We start from the raw sequence: 8,749 nt of genomic DNA on the forward strand, positions 1-8,749 counted from the left end.
GGGCAGGTAGGGTCAGGGCAGCCATCTCACCGACAGATTACAGACTGTCACTGACTCACTATATACAGTAATGGTGAGTTAAACAGTGTTACTATATACAGTACAGGGGGGCTGAACTATGTCACAGACTACTGTGGTCACTTTATAAAGTACTGGGGCAGGTAGGGTCAGGGCAGCCATCTCACCGACAGATTACAGACTGTCACTGACTCACTATATACAGTACTGGTGGGTTAAACAGTGTTACTATATACAGTACAGGGGGGCTGAACTATGTCACAGACTACTGTGGTCACTTTATAAAGTACTGGGGCAGGTAGGGTCAGGGCAGCCATCTCACCGACAGATTACAGACTGTCACTGACTCACTATATACAGTACTGGTGGGTTAAACAGTGTTACTATATACAGTACAGGGGGGCTGAACTATGTCACAGACTACTGTGGTCACTTTATAAAGTACTGGGGCAGGTAGGGTCAGGGCAGCCATCTCACCGACAGATTACAGACTGTCACTGACTCACTATATACAGTACTGGTGGGTTAAACAGTGTTACTATATACAGTACAGGGGGGCTGAACTATGTCACAGACTACTGTGGTCACTTTATAAAGTACTGGGGCAGGTAGGGGCAGGGCAGCCATCTCACCGACAGATTACAGACTGTCACTGACTCACTATATACAGTACTGGTGGGTTAAACAGTGTTACTATATACAGTACAGGGGGGCTGAACTATGTCACAGACTACTGTGGTCACTTTATAAAGTACTGGGGCAGGTAGGGGCAGGTAGGGGCAGGGCAGCCATCTCACCGACAGATTACAGACTGTCACTGACTCACTATATACAGTACTGGGGGGTTAAACAGTGTTACTATATACAGTACAGGGGGGCTGAACTATGTCACAGACTACTGTGGTCACTTTATAAAGTACTGGGGCAGGTAGGGGCAGGTAGGGGCAGGGCAGCCATCTCACCGACAGATTACAGACTGTCACTGACTCACTATATACAGTACTGGGGGGTTAAACAGTGTTACTATATACAGTACAGGGGGGGCTGAACTATGTCACAGACTACTGTGGTCACTTTATAAAGTACTGGGGCAGGTAGGGTCAGGGCAGCCATCTCACCGACAGATTACAGACTGTCACTGACTCACTATATACAGTACTGGGGGGTTAAACAGTGTTACTATATACAGTACAGGGGGGCTGAACTATGTCACAGACTACTGTGGTCACTTTATAAAGTACTGGGGCAGGTAGGGGCAGGTAGGGGCAGGGCAGCCATCTCACCGACAGATTACAGACTGTCACTGACTCACTATATACAGTACTGGTGGGTTAAACAGTGTCACTATATACAGTAATAGGGGGTCAGACCATCTCATAGACTGTGGGCACAGGGCACCTCCTTTTGCAGACATGGGGGGGGGGCTTCTTCGATTCTTGCACCTGGGCCCTGTGGTTTCTAGTTACGCCTCTGGCTCCAGGCACCTACCTAGGTATCTCTTCAATAGTGAGTATCATGGGAACAAAGCAAATTTATTAATAGAAGTAAACTGCAAGATTTATTTTTTAAATTGTATGCTCTGAGTCACAAAAGAAAATGATTGAGTTTCATATTCCTTTAAGGACCATTTTGCTTTATCTCTGTATTTTTGTAGGTTTGTGATATTGTAGGAATGTTATTGGCCTTTTCTATCCCATTCCATTGTACTATAGTGCAGCCTTATAATGATTACCTGAACCTGCAATAGTGTTAGGTTTTTGTTTCAGAACAATTAATTATCCACTCCAGTTATTCACTAACTATATATTCACAACATGTATATAGCAGTGACACTGCATGACCAAAAAGTTACAAATTGATATACAAACATTTGTGGTTCAAAGTTCAGTTACAAAATTGTTCCTGCAGCAGTTTGTTTAGCTGCAAAACTGTTCTTACAGCACTTTCTGGATTACAATTAAAATTTAGTCTAATTGTGTTTGCGGTTTCCAAATAACAATAATAATTTTTTCAAATTCCAAGCAGCAATATTTATATCAGAGTTTTTTTTTTTGTTGTTGTTTTTTTTAAAGGGATACTGAACCCAATACAAATGTATTCTTTCATGATTCAGATACAGCATGCAATCTTAAGCAACTTTCTAATTTACTACTAATTCTGATTGGTGGGTACATTTAGCCACCAATCAGCAAGCGCTACCCAGGTGCTGAACCAAAGATGGGCCGGCTCGTAAGCTTACATTCCTGCCTTTTCAAATAAAAGATACCAAAAGAACGAATACAATTTGATAATAGGAGTAAATTAGAAAGTTGCTTATAATTGGTTCAGAATCTCTTTAACTAAACTTAAAGACCAATGTACTCTGCTGTTTTACTGTGCTACTTTGTAATACTTGAAATCAATTTTTCTGTAAACTCAGCAGTATCAGTAAAACCAGCATTATAAGATACTGCGCTGTCAGTCCTCTAATAAAAATCACTACCTCAGTGATACTTACATATTTCCTGGTAGATGCACCAATATCAGCAATCAGCAGTCTTCAATCTGAAGTTTTACTGTAACTGCTCTCTTAGTAATGCAGATTAAGCTGTGGCAAAACAAGTAAGTTTTTTTTATTATTTTAAATTAAAAACAATTAATACTGCTCATTATTTGGAGTGCAGTAATAACAAATTATGTAAATACAGAATTTATTTTATCCAGCAGATATGGGGTTATTTTTTTATTAGCAGGTTTTTTTTATTTATTTTTTTGTCTTGTCTTAAATGAACACTGAGCTGTAAAATGTGTTTCCCTGTATTATGTTCCAAATGACTTGTTATATAGTATTATATTTGAGAACAGTGTTCCTTTATTTGTTTGTAATTGAAATAGCTGTTTTTGCTCATTAAAATCATCACCTATTGCTCTTAAGGACAAACTCAAATAATGGACTGACCCTGCAGAAAGAGCAGACTCCAGCAGATAAAATGGATGATTGGGGACACATTAAAAAGAAAGGGGGGTTACATTACAATGACTCTTTAACTCCTACTAAACCTAAAGGGCTAACACACAGGCAAACACATGCAATTGTGGGCTCCTGTATCAGGATGTACATTATTAAGCCAATTAATGGCTGCAAAAGGACTGGCTGATACACACATATTTTCTAGGCACAAGAATTAAGGAACACACCAGTGTGTACATTTACCAATGTATTTAACCTTTTAAAGGAGATAAAACACATAGGGCATATGGAAACTTTAAAAAAGAAAAAAAAGGACAGCTTATTTGTTATCAGTTATAACCACTTTACAATGCACTAAATCTTTCCTTCAATTAAAGGGAGATGACACTTATGGGTCATTCAAAAACATGATGATGCTTTAATTAATTAAATTCATTCTTGATAATATGTGAGAAAAGGATGTGTATATATATATATATATATATATATATATATATATATATATGTGTGTATATACATTATTCCAAATAAGATAAACACTCACTGGAGTTTCAAATTGATTTTCTTGCTTTATTAGGTGAGGTTTTGGGGACTTAGCTCCTGATTTATCTCTTTTATATATGTTTAGTGGTCCATGTGAGAATTTACTACTACTACAACCTTTTTCAGAATCTTATCTGACTTACACATGTATCATTAAATAATTGAATAGAAATTGTTGCATTAGAGCAAAGCACATTATTACACCTTGTATATTAACATAGTAGATGAGGTTGAAAGAAGACAGAAGTCCATTGAGTTCAAACTATACAGATCCTACCTGATATACAATAAATATACAATTCATTAAAAAGATGACTCATTTAACACAAGAAATCACATCCCTTAATACTGTTTCTAGTCAGAAATGTATCCAAACCATTTTTAAATGTATGTAAGGTATTGCCATTCACTACCTCATTGGGCAAATAGTTCCACAATGTTATTGCTAATACAGTGAAAAAAACGTTTACGTTGCTGTAAATTAAATCTGCTCTCCTCCAGCCTTAAATTGTGACCTTTTGTCACAAACAATTTACTTGGAATAAACAGAGGTTCCCCCAACTCTGTATATGGGCCTTAAATATATTTAAATAAAGTAATCATATCACCTCTCAAGCACCTTTTTTTCTAGCTAAAGCACACCCAGTTTGGCTGGCCTCTCCTCATAGTTTAAATTCTGCATTACCCTTATTAGTTTTGTGGCCCTTTGCTGAACTTGTTCTAAATCTGCAATGTCTTTTTTTGATATTAGTCCCAAGAATTGCACTCCATATACTAGTGACAGAATTATGCTTTCTCTTTCCTTGCATCAAAGCCTCATTTTGAAACATACTAGAAACTTATTAGCCTTAGAAGCCACTGCCCTGCATTGTGCACCCATTTTTAGCCTTCTATCTATAAGTACTCCCAAATCTCTACCCCCCTATGTTTTATTTTAATAATAGGTTACCTGCTTATTTCTACTTCCAAAATGTAGAACCTTACATTTTCCAGAATTAAATCTCATTTTCCATTTACTAGCCCATTTTTTGTAAATCCCCTTGCAAAGCAATTTCATCTTGCACTGACCTAATGACCTTACACAACTTTGTATCATCAGCAAACATAGAGATGTTACGATTAAATCCTTCCACCAAGCTATTAATAAAAATATTAAAAAGAACAGTAAGGACACAGTAATAATCCATGTGGGACTCTACTAATTACCTTAGTGTGTTGCATTCCAATATAAACATCTTTCTACATTTGCAAGCTTTTTAGAATATGAATAGATAGCTCTAATTAATGCTAAGTCTTATATTTTCTAGATATTTATGTATGTTTGTATTATTATATGTCAATTAGAATATATTCATAATACTCACATGATACTATTCATACACTGACAATTTGCAACTTCCAGCATTCACTTACACTTGTGACATTTGCTATTCCTGTTATGTAGAACTGAAGTTTCATGGGTAGGACAATTCTGAGAAACAGCTTCCTGGCTACCTCCTCTAGACCCGCCTCCTCTATGCCTTTTAATCTTGAGTACATTTAATATTAGCTAGAAACTGCTGAATCAGGACTGCAGCATACATAATGTGTTGTCTATTTGCAGTGATCAGGCTCATTGGAAGCTCAGAGCTGTAAGAAGATAGACAGTGTATTTTGCGTGCCTGCCAATACTCATACACTGACATAACCAGTTGCAGCAGCATGTAACTAATGATCTAAAACTGCAACTCAGGAACTATACACATATGTGCTTGGACATTGCGTGAAAGATATATTTTGTGTTTACTTCTAAAAAAAAATGCTGCACACATTATTTATCATGTGTTGCAAGAGAAACCAGGGGTGTAATTAGAAGCAAATGGAAAATTTGAACTATTTCAGCTCTTAGAGTGTCATATGATTCCCACTTAATCACATGGGTCCCCATTCCAATGTTTGTACGGTAAATTACAGTGTGAAAACATAGGGGTAGATTACAAGTGGTGCACTAAATGCATTATTAGGGCTCAAAAATAGATGTAATATGTGTTTTTTGTTTTTAAAGGGCTGAAAAGGGCTTTACTATATATATATATATATATATATATATATATATATATATATATATAATACATACACGTCTAAATATGTGTGTGTATAGGGGTATATATGAATTTAAGTATTTATGTTTTTTACTGTATATGTACTGTAAATATTTAACATTCCAATGTTCTTCACTTACAGAAAAATTTACTTTTTCTTGTAAATACATATTTCTAAATATATCTATAAATACCTACTGTATATCTGTATATCTAATCCTGTAGGTATATAGGTATAGATATGTATTTTACATGAACAGTATCATATATTTATATATATAAATATATATTTATTAATAAAAAGTAAATTATTTTCTAGGGGAAGAACATAAGAATGTAAAATATGGGTAATGTACATCAGGGTTTGCAACTTAGGACTAACGCAGTAGGGTTAGCGGACATTAAGAATTGCTGTCTTCAATACACGTTGTATAAACTATTACAAAATATTAATAAAAATTATTTTAAATTATTATATTTAATGTAAAGTATTCTAAATAATCCATAGAATATATCTATATTTTTTACAGTATGTATAATAATTTAAAATATAAATTATTATTTTTTTGCTGTGAATCTCTTTGGAGAGTTTTTTTTATAAATTAAAATCATATTTATTAATATTTTTTAATAGTTTATCTTTAATATTTCAAGAATGCACATTGAAGATAGCAATTCTTCATGTTCACCAACACAACCGCGTTAGTCCTAAGTTGTGAACCCTGATGTTTGTTGTGTATATTTTACATTCCTATGTTCTTCACATAGAAAACAATGTACTGTAATTTTTATTATTAAATATATATATATATATACATATATATATATATATATATATATATATATAAGTTCCAAGTAGGTGCACTCTCACAAACTCAGTAAATCATATGCCAGGGTGTTCAGTATATAGCAATAGGTTTTGTAGAAAACAGCACTCTCTGGACATGTATAAGGTGCAATACTCCTTTATTTCATATCAGTGACATTTCGGGGCATTCACCCCTTCATCAGACCTTTGGTCACTGATATGAAATAAAGGAGTATTGCACCTTATATAAGTCCAGAGAGTGCTGTTTTCTACTCTCTCTATATATATGATACTGTTTATTTAAAATATATATCTATACCTATATATCTATAGGAATAGATATACAGGTATAGGTATATACAGATATACATAGAAATATGTATTTACAATAAAAAGTTCCGAGTTCTATATGTGAAGAACATTGGAATGTGAAATATTCATAATTCATGTCGAGTTTAGCGCACTTGCATAAGCGTGAACAGGTTAGCACGCCAGTATGTGTGTTAGTTTTTTTCAGTTTAGCACTCCATCGAAGACTATGGGGGAATACGGTAAGGCAATCATGACTTCATTTTGCATGTGTTTGGCTTCGTTTGCGCACAAACTTTTTACTTTCAACTTAAGTAAAATACGAGCACAACCTGACGCGCACAAAAAGCCTCCGTCTAGCGAAGTTACTGATTGAGCTGGAGCACAAAATAGCACTCCATTCGTAATCTAGATGGTTGTTTTCCTTCTTTGCCAAATCCATTACAATGAATTAGAAGAGCAGTTGTCAGTAAACCTTTTTGAATTAGTGAACAGGTTACAGAAAAGTCTTTTAACTTTTTATTGAACAAAAAATAATCATATTTATGAACCTGCAATTAAATGTGAGCAAAAACTTTAACAATGAAAAATGCAGTGTAAACAACAAAGATATGTCATCATAATCAACCATATAATTGTCCCGGTGAGACCATGGGACCCAGGCAGCACTTAAAAGGCCACTAAAGTCGAAATTAAAGTTTCATGATTTAGATAAAGGATGCAATTTAAAAAAAACATTCCATTATCAAAGCATGCACATTGTTGTTATATACACATCTTTTTAAGATCCAGTTCCTACTGAGCATGTGCAAAAGTGTTCAGTATATACCTATATGCATTTTGTGATTGGATGATGAATGTCATGTGACATGGGTGGGGATTGAAAATTGTATTAACTTTGAAATTTGAAATCAACAAATGCATAAATGCTAAAAAGACATATGATAGCCATCAGCCAATCACAGACTTACATTTTATTGCACATGTTCCAATTTAATTATTTTACCAAACTGACTTCTTTCTCTTTTTATCCTTTGCTATACTTAGACTATTTCTACTACAGGGTTTTGCGAACCTTGGTGCAAATACTGCTATCATATAGTACGTTGTATATCCTTGCATGGAAAGGAGCTAGGATTCAACATAGGAGAAAGAGGTCAATTTGATAACAGAAGTAAATTGTAATTTATTTATTTTTTACTTCCTTGTCCCTTTAAATTAACTAAATTTTTAGTATAAATACATAATAGAGATGTGAATTTGCTTTCGTATGAATGCACATTCGTGATGAAAATCAGATTTTCATTTATTTTTAAAAAAATTTTTAAAGGGATAGTAAAGTCCAAATTAAACTTTCATGATTCAGATAGGGCATGTCATTTTAAACAACTTTCTAATTTACTTTTATCATCAAATGTGCTTTGTTCTCTTAGTATTCTTAGTTGAAAGCTAAACCTAGGTAGGCTCATATGTTAATTTTTAAGCCCTTGAAGGCCACCTCTTATCTCAATGCATTTGACAGTTTTTCACAGCTAGAGGGTGTTAGTTCATGTGTTTCATATAAATATTATTGTGCTCATACACGTGGCGTTATTTAAAAGTCAGCACTAATTGCCTGAAATGCAAGTCTGTGAAAAGATCTGAGAAAAGGAGGCAGTCTGCAGAAGCGTAGATACAAGGTAATTACAGAGGTAAAAAGTATATTTCTATAACAGTGTGCGTTATGCAAAACTGGGGAATGATAAATGAAGGGATTATCTATCTTTTTAAACAATAACATTTTTGGTGTTTACTATCCCTTTAACTAAACATATATCCGAATCAATGCAAAAGGAAATGAAAGAAAGCAAAAAAATACTGACGTGAGTATTCATTAATTTTCTTTATTTTTTTAAGGGTTTAATGCTTACCTTAACGAGCTCTGGAGATCGCGCTAACCCAATCCTATTCTTGCCAGAGACACAGCCTCGCTAAAACAGGTTAAAGTTAGTGCAGGTTCTGGGAACTGAGCGTTAAGCCTACTGTTATGTTAGCACAGCT

General features: G+C 34.5%; 1 protein-coding gene across 2 annotated transcripts in view; it reads right to left on the reverse strand.

The window, feature by feature from the left end:
• Window positions 1-5,059, reverse strand: part of LOC128653872 (N-acyl-aromatic-L-amino acid amidohydrolase (carboxylate-forming)) — a 126,409-nt gene extending 121,350 nt beyond the window's left edge. Inside the window, exons 1-2 of one of the 2 annotated variants that reach the window (XM_053707416.1) lie at window positions 4,925-5,059; window positions 2,516-2,605 (exon numbers count right to left, since the gene is read on the reverse strand). The gene's annotated coding sequence lies outside the window, so the exon portion shown is untranslated. Of the gene's footprint in view, window positions 1-2,515; window positions 2,606-4,875 lie in introns of both variants that reach the window. The other variant, XM_053707415.1, reaches the window with a different exon arrangement.
• Window positions 5,060-8,749: the final 3,690 nt, after the last annotated feature.

Source organism: Bombina bombina, chromosome 3, assembly GCF_027579735.1.
Source record: "Bombina bombina isolate aBomBom1 chromosome 3, aBomBom1.pri, whole genome shotgun sequence".
NCBI classification, from domain to species: Eukaryota; Metazoa; Chordata; class Amphibia; order Anura; family Bombinatoridae; genus Bombina; species Bombina bombina.